This window comes from Notamacropus eugenii, chromosome 4, assembly GCF_028372415.1.
Source record: "Notamacropus eugenii isolate mMacEug1 chromosome 4, mMacEug1.pri_v2, whole genome shotgun sequence".
Lineage (NCBI taxonomy): Eukaryota > Metazoa > Chordata > Mammalia > Diprotodontia > Macropodidae > Notamacropus > Notamacropus eugenii.
Window position 1 is genome coordinate 94,725,943 of NC_092875.1, and position 11,364 is coordinate 94,737,306.

At 36.9% G+C, this 11,364-nt stretch overlaps 1 protein-coding gene across 5 annotated transcripts in view; it reads left to right on the forward strand.

The window, feature by feature from the left end:
* SLC45A4 (solute carrier family 45 member 4) overlaps nt 1-11,364 on the forward strand; it is a 138,633-nt gene that overhangs the window by 7,500 nt on the left and 119,769 nt on the right. The window contains exon 1 of one of the 5 annotated variants that reach the window (XM_072602948.1): nt 7,610-11,356. The exons of the other annotated variants lie outside the window; for them this stretch is intronic. The gene's annotated coding sequence lies outside the window, so the exon portion shown is untranslated. Of the gene's footprint in view, nt 1-7,609; nt 11,357-11,364 lie in introns of those variants that run through there. 5 annotated transcript variants of the gene reach the window in all.

Sequence of the window (11,364 nt, forward strand, 5' to 3'; positions counted from 1 at the left end):
TCCAACATTTATCATTTTCTTGTTTTGTCAGATTAGTCAATCTGATAGGTGTGAAAAGGGTACCTCAGAGTTGTTTTGATTTGCATCTTTCTAATCAATAGTTATTTAGATTTTTCATATGACTATAGAGAGCTTTAATTTTTTCCTCTGAAATATCCTTTGACCATTTATCAATTGAGGAATGACTTGTATTCTTGTATATTTGACACAGTTCGCTATATATTTTAGAAATGAGGCCTTTATCACAGACATTAGTTGTAAAAATTCTTTCCCAGTTTTCTGCTTCCTTCCTTATCTTGGCTGCATTGGCTTTGTGCAAAAAATTTTCAATTTGATGTAATCAGAGTTATCCATTTTGCATTTATAATGTTCTCTATCTCTTGTTTGGTTATACATTCCCCCATTCTCCATAAGTCTGACAAATAAACTATTCCTTCCTCCCCTAGTTGGTTTATGGTATCAGCCTTTATAACTAGACACATTTGGACTTTATTCTGGTATACAGTGTCAGGCCATGGTCTATGCCCAGTTTTTGCCACCCTATTTGTGGATTGCATTTTTCATCATGAATACTTTGGAATTGTCTGAGATCGTTGTGATGCTGAGTATAGCTAAGTAATTCACAATTGATCATTGTACAATATTGCTGTTACTGTGTACCATGTTCTCCTGGTTCTGTTCAGTTTGCATCAGTTCATGTAAGTCTTTCCAGGTTTTTAAATCCTGCTCATCATTTCCTATAAGAAATAGTGTTATTATATTATTAGCACAATAGTATTCCATCATAATCAATACCACAACTTGTTCATCCAATTCTGAATTGATGCACATCTCAATTTCCAGTTCTTCACTACCACAGAGCTTCTATAAATATTTTTATACAAACAAGTCCTTTGGGGAAACTTTTTCTGAGCCTTCTGATTGGTGTTCTCCACTTTCTCCAATTTTCATTTACATAATTTGTTCCTTATAGACTCCTTAAGCAGGAGTAATTTTGTGGTATTTTCATATCTCCAGTGCTTACTAGATTTCACTATAGTCCTACTTCTCTTACTCTCCTTACTAGATTTTTGCTTCTCATGAGGAGGAGGAGTTTTACATAATGAAAATCTAGCAAGAGGGAAAATTAAAAAGTAAAAGAGTGATGTAAAAGGGAAGGAGGCTGGAGAGAAATGAAAATCTTAAACTAGAGTGTAAATGTTTAACTGTCTGCAGTGGGTTTAATACATAATCTAAATCACTCCCCTTTTCTCACCCCCCACCCCCCAAAGCAAGGTTTCTTTAATCTAGATTAGTTTAATTACTGTACTAAAGTCTGTGAAAAACATCTTTTAGAACATGCCTGTTTCAAAATATATTTTGAGTGAGAAATTTTTCCTAGTCTTAAATGCTTAGTCCTTGCTTTATTAAATACTTAACTTTGTTGGTAAATGGCTTTTTAAAGAATTGAAATGTTTACTGACTCAGGTTAAGAAATCACTGTTTTCCTTAAAAAAGCATTGATAAAATGCTGTTGTAAAAATCTATCCTCAGTCCTTTGAAGGGAGGTAGATAAACCATCTTATAGGTGGGAAAATAAGAGCATCTGTTGCATATGTGTATAGTGAGTAAGGACTAAGTGAATGGAATTCCCTTCTGACTTTGAACATCCAAGGTTTAGTTTCTTAGGAATCATTAGGGAAAAAAGATCACCTGACACAAAGCCAGAGAATCTTGGCCTTGCTGTGTTACTTCCAAGCTGGTTGAGTTTTGAGTAAGTCTTTTTAATTCTCTGAGTCTCTGTTTATGTGAAGTTTGTGGTTTGACTTAGGTAATTGATCTCTAAGACAATTATCTCTAAGACCCTGTCCAGCTCATAGATTCCATCATTTTGTTATACAGTCCTTCCCTTGAATAATAACCATCAGCATTTGCGTATGTTGTCTCAGTTTACTGAAATGAGTGGAATCAGTCACAACTTATTGAACACCTAATATAGGCTCAGTCCTGTTCTTTACAAAGCTACATACTGATAACACAAGTTAATATACTATAAATAATCTTAAGTGGTAAGGGGAAAAAAAACAAGAGTGATCAAAATGGGTTAAGCTTAATCCAGGAAGTAAGTCACTCTGTTAAATGAAATATTTTGCCTACTTTTTCATTCTCCTTCCAGGTTTTAATTTCTATTGGTTGTTTTTAAATCATCTTCGTTTCTCAATCTCCCTACCAAAGCAAGCCAAACCTTATAATAAGGAATAAAAGAAAAAGAAGAAAGAAAAAAGAAAATTAAGCAACACATGAAATAAGTCAGATTAGTATATAGCACTCCACTTCAATAAGGAAGGGAATTTGGGGCTTGGTCATTGGAATCATATAGCATATAGTTCTCATTTCTTTGGGTTCTTTCTACTAACATTGTTGTAGTTGTGTATATTGTTTTCTGGTTATGCTTATTTCACTCTGCATCTGTTTGTTCGTCTTCTTTTGCTTCTCTGAATGCTTCAGTCATCATTTCTTTTTTTTTTTTGTTTCTCACTAAAAATTTGTTTTTATTAACAAAATGGAAGGGGTTGAATTTCTTCTCTTTTTTTTTGATTCTTAATGTTTATTTTTTTATTTTAGTTTTCGATATTCATTTCCACAAAATTTTGAGCTCCAAATTTTTTCCCCATCTCTTCCCTCCCCCCACCCTATAATGCCTTGCATTCTGATTACCTCTTCCCGCAATATGCCCTCCATTCTATCACACTCCTCCCTTCCCTTATCCCCATCTTCTTTCTCTCTTTTCTTGTAGAGCAAGGTAGATGCCTGTACCCCATTACCTGTATTTCTTACTTCCCAGTTGTATGCAAAAACAATTTTTAGCATTCATTTCTAATACTTTGAATTCCAACTTCTCTCCCTTCCTCCCTCCCCACCCATCCCCACTGAGAAGACAAGCAATTCAATATAGGCTGTATATGTGTAGTTTTTCAAAAGACTTCCATAATAGTCATGTTGTGTAAGACTAACTATATTTCCTTCCATCCTGTTCTGCCCTCCATTTATTCTTTTCTCTCATTTGGCCTTGTCCCTCCCCAAAAGTGTTTACTTCTAATTACTCCCTTCTGCCATTTGCCTTCACTTTTATCATCCCCCTCACCCCGCTTGTCTCCTTCTCCCTTATACATTCCTATAGTGTAAAATAGATTTTAAAACCAAATTTAGGGAGCATGTTATTCCCTCCTTAAGCCAAATGTAAAGAGAATAACCTTCACATTTTCCCTCTCACCTCCTCCCTTTTCTCCTGCATTGAAAAACCTTTTTCTTGCCTCTTTTATGAGTGATAATTTGCCCCATTCCATTTCTTCCTTTCTCCCAATATATTCCTCTCTCTCCTTAATTTTATGTTTTTTAGATATCATCTCTTATACAACTCAACCTGTGCTCTGTGTGTGTGTGTGTGTGTGTGTGTGTGTGTGTGATCCCTGCAACTACCCAAATACTGAGAAAAGTCTCAAGAGTTACAAATATTATCTTTCCATGTAGGAATGTAAACAGTTCAACTTAGAAAGTCCCTTATGATTTCTCTTTCCTATTTACCTTTTTAATGCTTCTCTTGATTCTTCTGTTTGAAAGTCAAATTTTCTGTTCAATTCTGGTCTTTTCATCAAGAATGCTTGAAAGTCCTCTATATCATTAAATGATCATTTTTTTCCCCCTGAAGTATTATATTCAGTTTTGCTGGGTAGGTGATTCTTGGTTTTAATCTTAGTTCCTTTGACTTTTGGAATATCATATTCCAAACCCTTCAATCCCTTAATGTAGAAGTTGTCAGATCCTTTGTTATCCTGATTGTATTTCCACAATACTCAAATTGTTTCTTTCTAGATGCTTGCAATATTTTCTCCTTGACCTGAGAACTCTGGAATTTGGCCACAATATTCCTAGGAGTTTCTCTTTTCGGGTCTCTTTCAGGAGGTGATTAGTGGATTCTTTCAATATTTATTTTGCCCTCTGGTTCTAGAATATTAGGGCAGTTTTCCTTGATAATGTCATGAAAGATGATGTCTAGGCTCCTTTTTTGATCATGGCTTTCAGGTAGTCTCATAATTTTTAAATTGTTTCTCCTGGATCTGTTTTCCAGGTCAGTTGTTTTTCCAATGAGATATTTCACGTTATCTTCCTTTTTTTCATTCTTTTGGTTTTGTTTTGTAATTTCTTGGTTTCTCATAAAGTCATTAGCTTCCATTTGCTCCATTATCATTTTTAAAGAACTGTTTTTTTCAGTGAGCTTTTGAACCTCCTTTTCCATTTGGCTGATTCTGCCTTTTAAAGCCTTCTTGTCATTGGCGTTTTGGACCTCTTTTTCCAATTGTTAGCCTATTTTTAAAGGTGTTATTTTCTTCAGCATTTTTTTGGGTCTCCTTTAGCAAGCTGTTGACTCAACATCAAATCATTTCATGATTTGCTTGCATCGCTCTCATTTTTCTCCCCAATTTTTCCTCCACCTCTCTTACTTGATTTCAAAATCCTTTTTGAACTCTTCCATGGCCTAAGACCATGGCATATTTATTTTGGAGGCCTCTGATAGTAAGCGTTGTTCTTCCTCATCTGAAAAAATGGAAGAAAATACCTGTTCACCAAGAAAGTAACCTTCTGTAGTCTTGTTTTTTTTCTCTTTCTTGGGCATTTTTCCAGCCAGTCACTTGATTTTTGAGTGCTTTGTCAAGAGGGGAGTATACTCTGGGGACCTGTAAGTTCTCAGTTCCTCCAAGGTGACTCAATCAATGGAGAGAAGTTTACTCCTCTCCTGGCCTGCGCTGTAGTCTGGAAGCTACCAAAGCTTTTCTGCCCATGATCTGCAAGTAGAATTCCCTTTCCAGAGCCTCCATCAGCTCCACCACACCAGCCAGCACTCCTCCTCACCCGCAGACCACCACTCAGGACTGAGACACAGATTAGCGGCTCAATTCCCCCAGGGCCTTTAGGCTGAGGGCTCCAAAAATGGACGCTACTGCTGCCGCCGCCACTGCCTGGGCTAGAGAAGGACCCTGGTCCCTTCTTACCCAGGAGAAAAAGTTTTCTCACTGACCTTTGATGTGTCTTTGGTGTTTGTGTTTAGAGGGATCGAGAACCACAGGTGCTGCTGGGGATTCCGCGCCAGAGGCCTGTTCTGGTCCTGTCCCTGCTGCACTCCGCAGCCAATGCTGGGCTGGACTCTGTGGGCTGCGCTTCACTCAGCACTCCATGTGATAGACCTTTCCTGTTGGCCTTCCAGGCTACCTTGGGCTGGAAATCTCTTTCACTCCGTAATTTTGTGGCTTCTGCTGCTCTAGAACTTGTTCAGAGTCAATTTTTACAGGTATTTTATGGGCTGTGGGGGAAGAGGTAGAGTATGTGCATCTTTCTACTCCGCCATCTTGGCTCCTCCCTCCCATAATTTCTTATAATTCAGTAACAATTACGTCATCTTCATGTACCACAAATTACCCATTCTCCAACTTATGTTACCTAATCTTGGTAAGATTTATATGTGCATTTGTATATCGTCTTAGAATCAGGAACTTCTTTAAGAGCTAGAAGGGACCACAGGCCATCTAGTCTTATCCATAACTGACTCAAAATACCTTTACAGTATCTTCTAAAATAGGGTCATGTAACCTTTGTTTTAAGTCTTCCTAATAAAGGAGAACCTGCTACCTTCCAAGGCAGCCTGTTCCACTTTTGAATGATTATTGTTTTCACTATTATTTCTTAAACCACTCAAGAATATCCTGCGATAGTTTCATGCCCTCTTGAGAATTCACAGTCATCAATCTCATCAGGTATATGTTAATTTTTCTTTGTCTTGTATAGCTGTCTGGACTTGTGTAGATGATCTGGAAGTCATCTTCCCTTTTGTTAATGTCTTCCTTGTTGGTTTTTTATGTGTTCAAGGTTTTTAACTGAGTTTCCTTCCTCCTGAGATCTTAGTTATAGTCTTTTTTTCCCTTATATTCCTCTAATACTTCCTGATTCCTTCCCCTGGGTGGTATTCCAGTGGCCTTGGCCTCTCAGTTTGTTCCCATATTGGACAAATTCAAATCTCACCACCTTGATCTCTGCCCCAAGTAACTTCTGGGATGCAACAAACTGGTCTCCTTTGTTTTAGGGCTGTTGAGTGTATACTCAACATATGCCATCACTACAATAGCCTGTTGGTACATCTCTCTGCCTGGAGGCTCTGTGCACTCCAGTCTGTTCTTCATTCAGCCACTAAAGTGGCCAAACTCAAATCTGATGAATCAACTCCAGTGACTTCCTGTTGCCTTCTGGATCAAATACAAAATCCTGTTTTATTCCCAGTACACTCCCTGGGAGTCTTTGATTCAGTGATACTGGCTTACTGGCTATTCCTTGAACAAAATATTCCATCTCTTGACTCTGGGCATTTTCTCTTTATGTTTCCCATTTCTGGAATGCTCTTTCTCCCTTCTTTCTTTTTTTACTGACCTCCTGGCTTTCATTAAGTCTCAACCGAAATCCCACTTCCTACACAAACCTTTCCCAACTCCTTTTAATTCTAGTGCCTTCCCTCTGTTAACTATTTCTATTTGTCCTGTGTCTGTAGCTTGCTTTGTATATATTTGTTTGCATGTCATTTCCCCCATTGGATTGTAAACTCCTTGTGGGCAGAGACTATCTTTTACCTCTTTTTGTATTCCCAACTTTTAGCACAGTGCTTGGCACATTGTAAGTGCTTAATTAATATTTATGGAATTGAAGCTTGCCCTAAGTTCCTATGTTACTCAATTTTCTGGCAGAGTTCTGTTGTGTCACAGAGCACTGCCACAGCGCAGTTCCAGCCATGGCAAGCTTCTTGCCTTTTGATTTTCTGGGCTGCAGGAAGGGTGTGGGGTTCAGAATTGAGTTCTGTCGCGAGCTTGCAACAGGGTACTGGTGGCAGGTTGGGTAGGAGAGGCTGAGATAGTCTTTAGAATTAAGAATATTAGCTTCTGATATTTTAACAATTTAGTAAAATCTAACAGTCCATTTTTATGAGTGAAGACAGGAAGATATTTTCGTAATACTGGATACTTGAAATTTATATGATCCTTAATATTACAATTGCATTATCCTCTGCCTTCATAAACTGACGTATTAAGGGTTGATAAAAAGTCTTTTTATACATATTTTGTGAGAATCTTTTGAGAGTGTCTGTTGTTTGTAATGTACTACTGTAGCAAACACCATAGTGCTCTCTGTGTGTGTCTGTGTGTGTCTATGCATGCTTTCTGTTTAAAGAAGTAAATGAAGATCATTGCTTTGTAGTAAGATTGTATCCAAGGAATAGTATAGTCTTTCCTTTAGAGCTGGGCTTCTTAAGCTTGGGTCCATGAGCTTCAAAAAAATTTTTTTTGATAATTGTATTTCAATATAACTGGCTCCCTTTGTATTTCTGTATTTTATGCATTAAAAAATATTATTCAGAGAAGGGGTCTTTAGACTTCAACCAGACTGCCATAACACAAAAATTGTTAAGAGCCCTTGATCTAGCTCTAGTATACAGTCTAGAATAGGGGTGTGGAACTTGCAGCCCTGAGACCACATGTGGCCCTCTAAGTCCTCAAGTGTGGCCCTTTGACTGAATCCAAACTTAAAAGGCCACAGTTTGGATTCAGTCAGAGGGCCGCACTTGAGGACCTAGAGGGCCACATGTCTCAGGGGTGCAGATTCCACACCCTCTGGTCTAGAAGTTAGGAAGCTTTAACCTATTCATGCTTTTACTGTGGGATAATAGAACAAATAGTATGAAAGAATTAGAAACCTACATGAATTTAGGATTTTAAAAAAGTAATTATTTCTAAAAATAAGCTCAGACTTATTCTATTTGGTAATTACTGAACCATTTCTCAGCTTTCTTTTCAAAGAACACAGTTTGAAAGGTAAGTTGATCTGTTCCTGACAAGGCATTGGTGAAGCAAAAAGACTGAAGAAAGCTCCCGTTTATATTTTAACTCTAAATATTGGTTGAGAATTTACAGAATTTCTGATGAGATTAGTTTTAGCAAATATTTAAGTGCTGTCTTGTTTTTTCTAGATCAGAGCTGCAGTTGTTCAGTCTGTCCAACTCTTAGTGACCCCATAGACCATAGTTGTCTATGGGATTTTCTTGGTAAAGATACTGGAATGGATTGCCATTTCGTTCTCCAGTGGAGCCAGTGAATCCTTTTCTCTGGCAATCAGAGGTTAAGCGATTTGCCCAGGGTCACACATCTAGGAAGTGTCTGAGGCAGGATTTGAACTCAGGTCTTTCTGGCTCTATCCATTGAGCCACCTGCTCCTCTAGCTGCCTGATCAGAGCTGTCAGATACTTAAAGCTGTTAGCAATAGTTCACGTTTATATTGTTCATTTACTACTGTATAGATTAAATTTGTGTTTTGTAAAAAATGTTTTCTCTGTAAAAATCTGTTTGAGGTAATGGGTAAGAAAATTAAATGGGTATATAATGGGTAAGAAAATTAAAATTCGGAGAAGTTGATATCAGAATTTCAGTCCAGCTTTCCCCTTACCAGACCATCCCATATAGATGCCTATATTTCTAAACCACAGGTCTTCTTACCATGTCACTGGTCTTCTCAAAGAGCTCCTGTGGCTTCTTTTTGCCTCTAAAATAAAATACCAAACAAACCCTCTTTTTATAATTCAAAATCCTCCACAATCATGACATCAAGCCTACCTTCCTAGACTTTATACGTTTCTGAAAGTCACTCAACTCAATTTACCTCAGTTTCCTCCTTTGTCCAATGAGCTAGAGAAGGAAAAGGCAAACGTCTCTAGTATCTTTGCCAAGAAAACCCCTTGTGTCACAGAGAGTCCCTTAACAACAGCAAGCCAATCTATGGGTGACATTTCATCTTCTAACTTTGACACAGGCTCTTACCCCATGCCTTGATCCCAGTCTCTCCTCACTACTCCCTCCTAGCTTCCTTTAAGGTTCCGCCAAACCTCTTCTATAAGAGGCCTTTGCTGATCTTCCCTTTTCTTCCCTGCTTCCCCTCTCCCCCATTCCCCCGATACCTTGTATTTTCTTTGCCTGTACTTTGTATAGGCTAAACATGTTTTGGTGGTGTTTTTTTTACAATAGAATGTAAACTAATTGAGATCAAAGACTGTTTTGAAGGGGTTTTTTGACAGGCGGCTAGGGATGGGGAGCTATTGTTAGTTTTTTGGTTTTGGTCCTCAAACTCTCCTTTAGCATAGTGATAATAGCTAATATATGTTGATTGATAATCACTAGGCTAACATAAAACTTGGGACTTGAAACTAAATCTTCTTCTTCTGTACCATGATGTTTTTAAGGGAACTTTCCCCTTTAAACTTGAGAAATAAGCTTGATAGCTGAAAGAAAATAGAACAGTAGGGGAAAGTATCATATGACAAATAGAAGATTAACTGTACAAATGATCCCATTTGTAAAAATCCTATCTAACCTGAATTTTTCACTGGGAATTCATAACCTGTCAGCTTTCCTTTTTGAAGTAGAAATACTTGTAGGTTAGTCTCAATTTATGTAAAATGTTGATTTTTAAAGCAATAAAGTCAATGCTAAAGGACACAGATAGGCACATTACTACCCTTAAATGAATGAAATCAGCTTTTCTGGTGAATTATCACTTAGGTATGCTGCTGGCAAAATAAACCTTTTTTTTTTTTAATTGACAGGATTCAATTCAGGTCCAAAAATTAATTTTGAGTTCCTTTTGTAAATAAGGAATAGAAGTGGAGTTGGAAGCTGAGTGGCTGCTATGCCTGTTTTGTGTCCTTGTTTTATGGAGAGCCATGGATTCAAAAGTAATATCAGTTTACAATCTGTAGCATTCTAAGGCTTATAAAACATTGTAATTGGGCATATGGCATTAAGGATAATTTAAATTCTTAGAACCAAATTCTGTTACAGAGCTATCCACAGTTATTTTAGCTTGCAAGAAAGTTTCTGCGGAAATAACATGTTTGTTTCTAACAGAATGCGTGTTATATGCTACAGAACCAAGTTTGTTCATATAAGGCAATAAATGCCATTTCTTGTTATTACCTTCAGATAACAGTCATTATAGCATGCAGAATTCAAGAGTGATGTGTGATTATATTGATAATATACTACATGTATGAAATAACTCTTCTTTCTGATCAGATACGCTTAGATTTTTTAATTGAAATTTTTTTTTTACATAAACTATATTTTCCAATATGTCCCTTCCCTCCACTTCCCAGAGAACCATTTTTTAAAAACAGAATAAAAATTTCAGGAAAATTAATATATTAAAAAAGTCTTGACAGTCTACACAGTATTCCATACTGTCCCTTCCCCTTTTCTCCCAAGAAATATGGAAGCACCCTTTCATATCTCTTGAGTCAAGCTTGGTCATTATATCTTTACAGGTTTCAGTTTCTATTTTTTGTAGTTCTTTCCATTTGCATTGTTGTAGTTATTTCACTTTGCATTGGTTCATGTAAGTCTGCCCATACTTCTCTGTCTTCCATTAAATTCATGTACCACAGTTTATTTCATTTTTCCCCAGTTGATGGATATTTCCTTGGTTTCTAGTTCTTTCTAAAGACCTCTCCTTTTATCATTGACCTCCTTGGGGAATATGCTCAGCTGTAGACTCTGTTTCAAAGGATTATGATCATTGTTGTCACCTCCTTAGTATAATTCTTAATTGCTTTTTAGAATGTCTATATTAGTTGACAATAGTGTGTGTGCCTTTTCATCAACTCCAGTTTGCTGGCTGTGCAGGTGAAATCGCAGAAGTATTTTGGTACGCATTTCTTTTCTTAGTGTTTTGGAAAAATCTAGTTTGCAGTTCTTTTAAGAACTATTCCTAACTTTTAACCACTTATTCTTCAGGAAATGGCTTTTGGTTTTAAATGTGCGAGACCATTATCAGATAATGGATGCAAAGATTTCCTCCCCCCCTCATTTTAATGCTTTCCTTCTTATCCTACTTGATTTTACTTTCACAGAAACTTTCTATTTCATGTGATTGAAATTAATTTTATCTTTTATTTTATGATCACCTCTTTCACTTTTTAAATTAAGAATTGTTCAGGTACTTTTTTTTATAATTATATTTAGTTTTTAACATTCACTTCCATAACATTTTTTGAGTTTTAATTTTCTCCATCTTCCTCTCTTCCCTCCTCCCCATGGCAGTGTGCAGTCTGATATAGGCTCTACTTATACATTCATATTAAATATATTTTCACATAAGTCATGATGCAAAGAAGAATTAGAACAAATGGGAGGAACCACAAGAAAAGAAACAACAAAAGGACATCAGATAGTATGCTTCCATCTGCGTTTAGACTCCAAAAGTCTTTCTCTGGATGTGGATAGCATTTTCCATGGTGAGTCT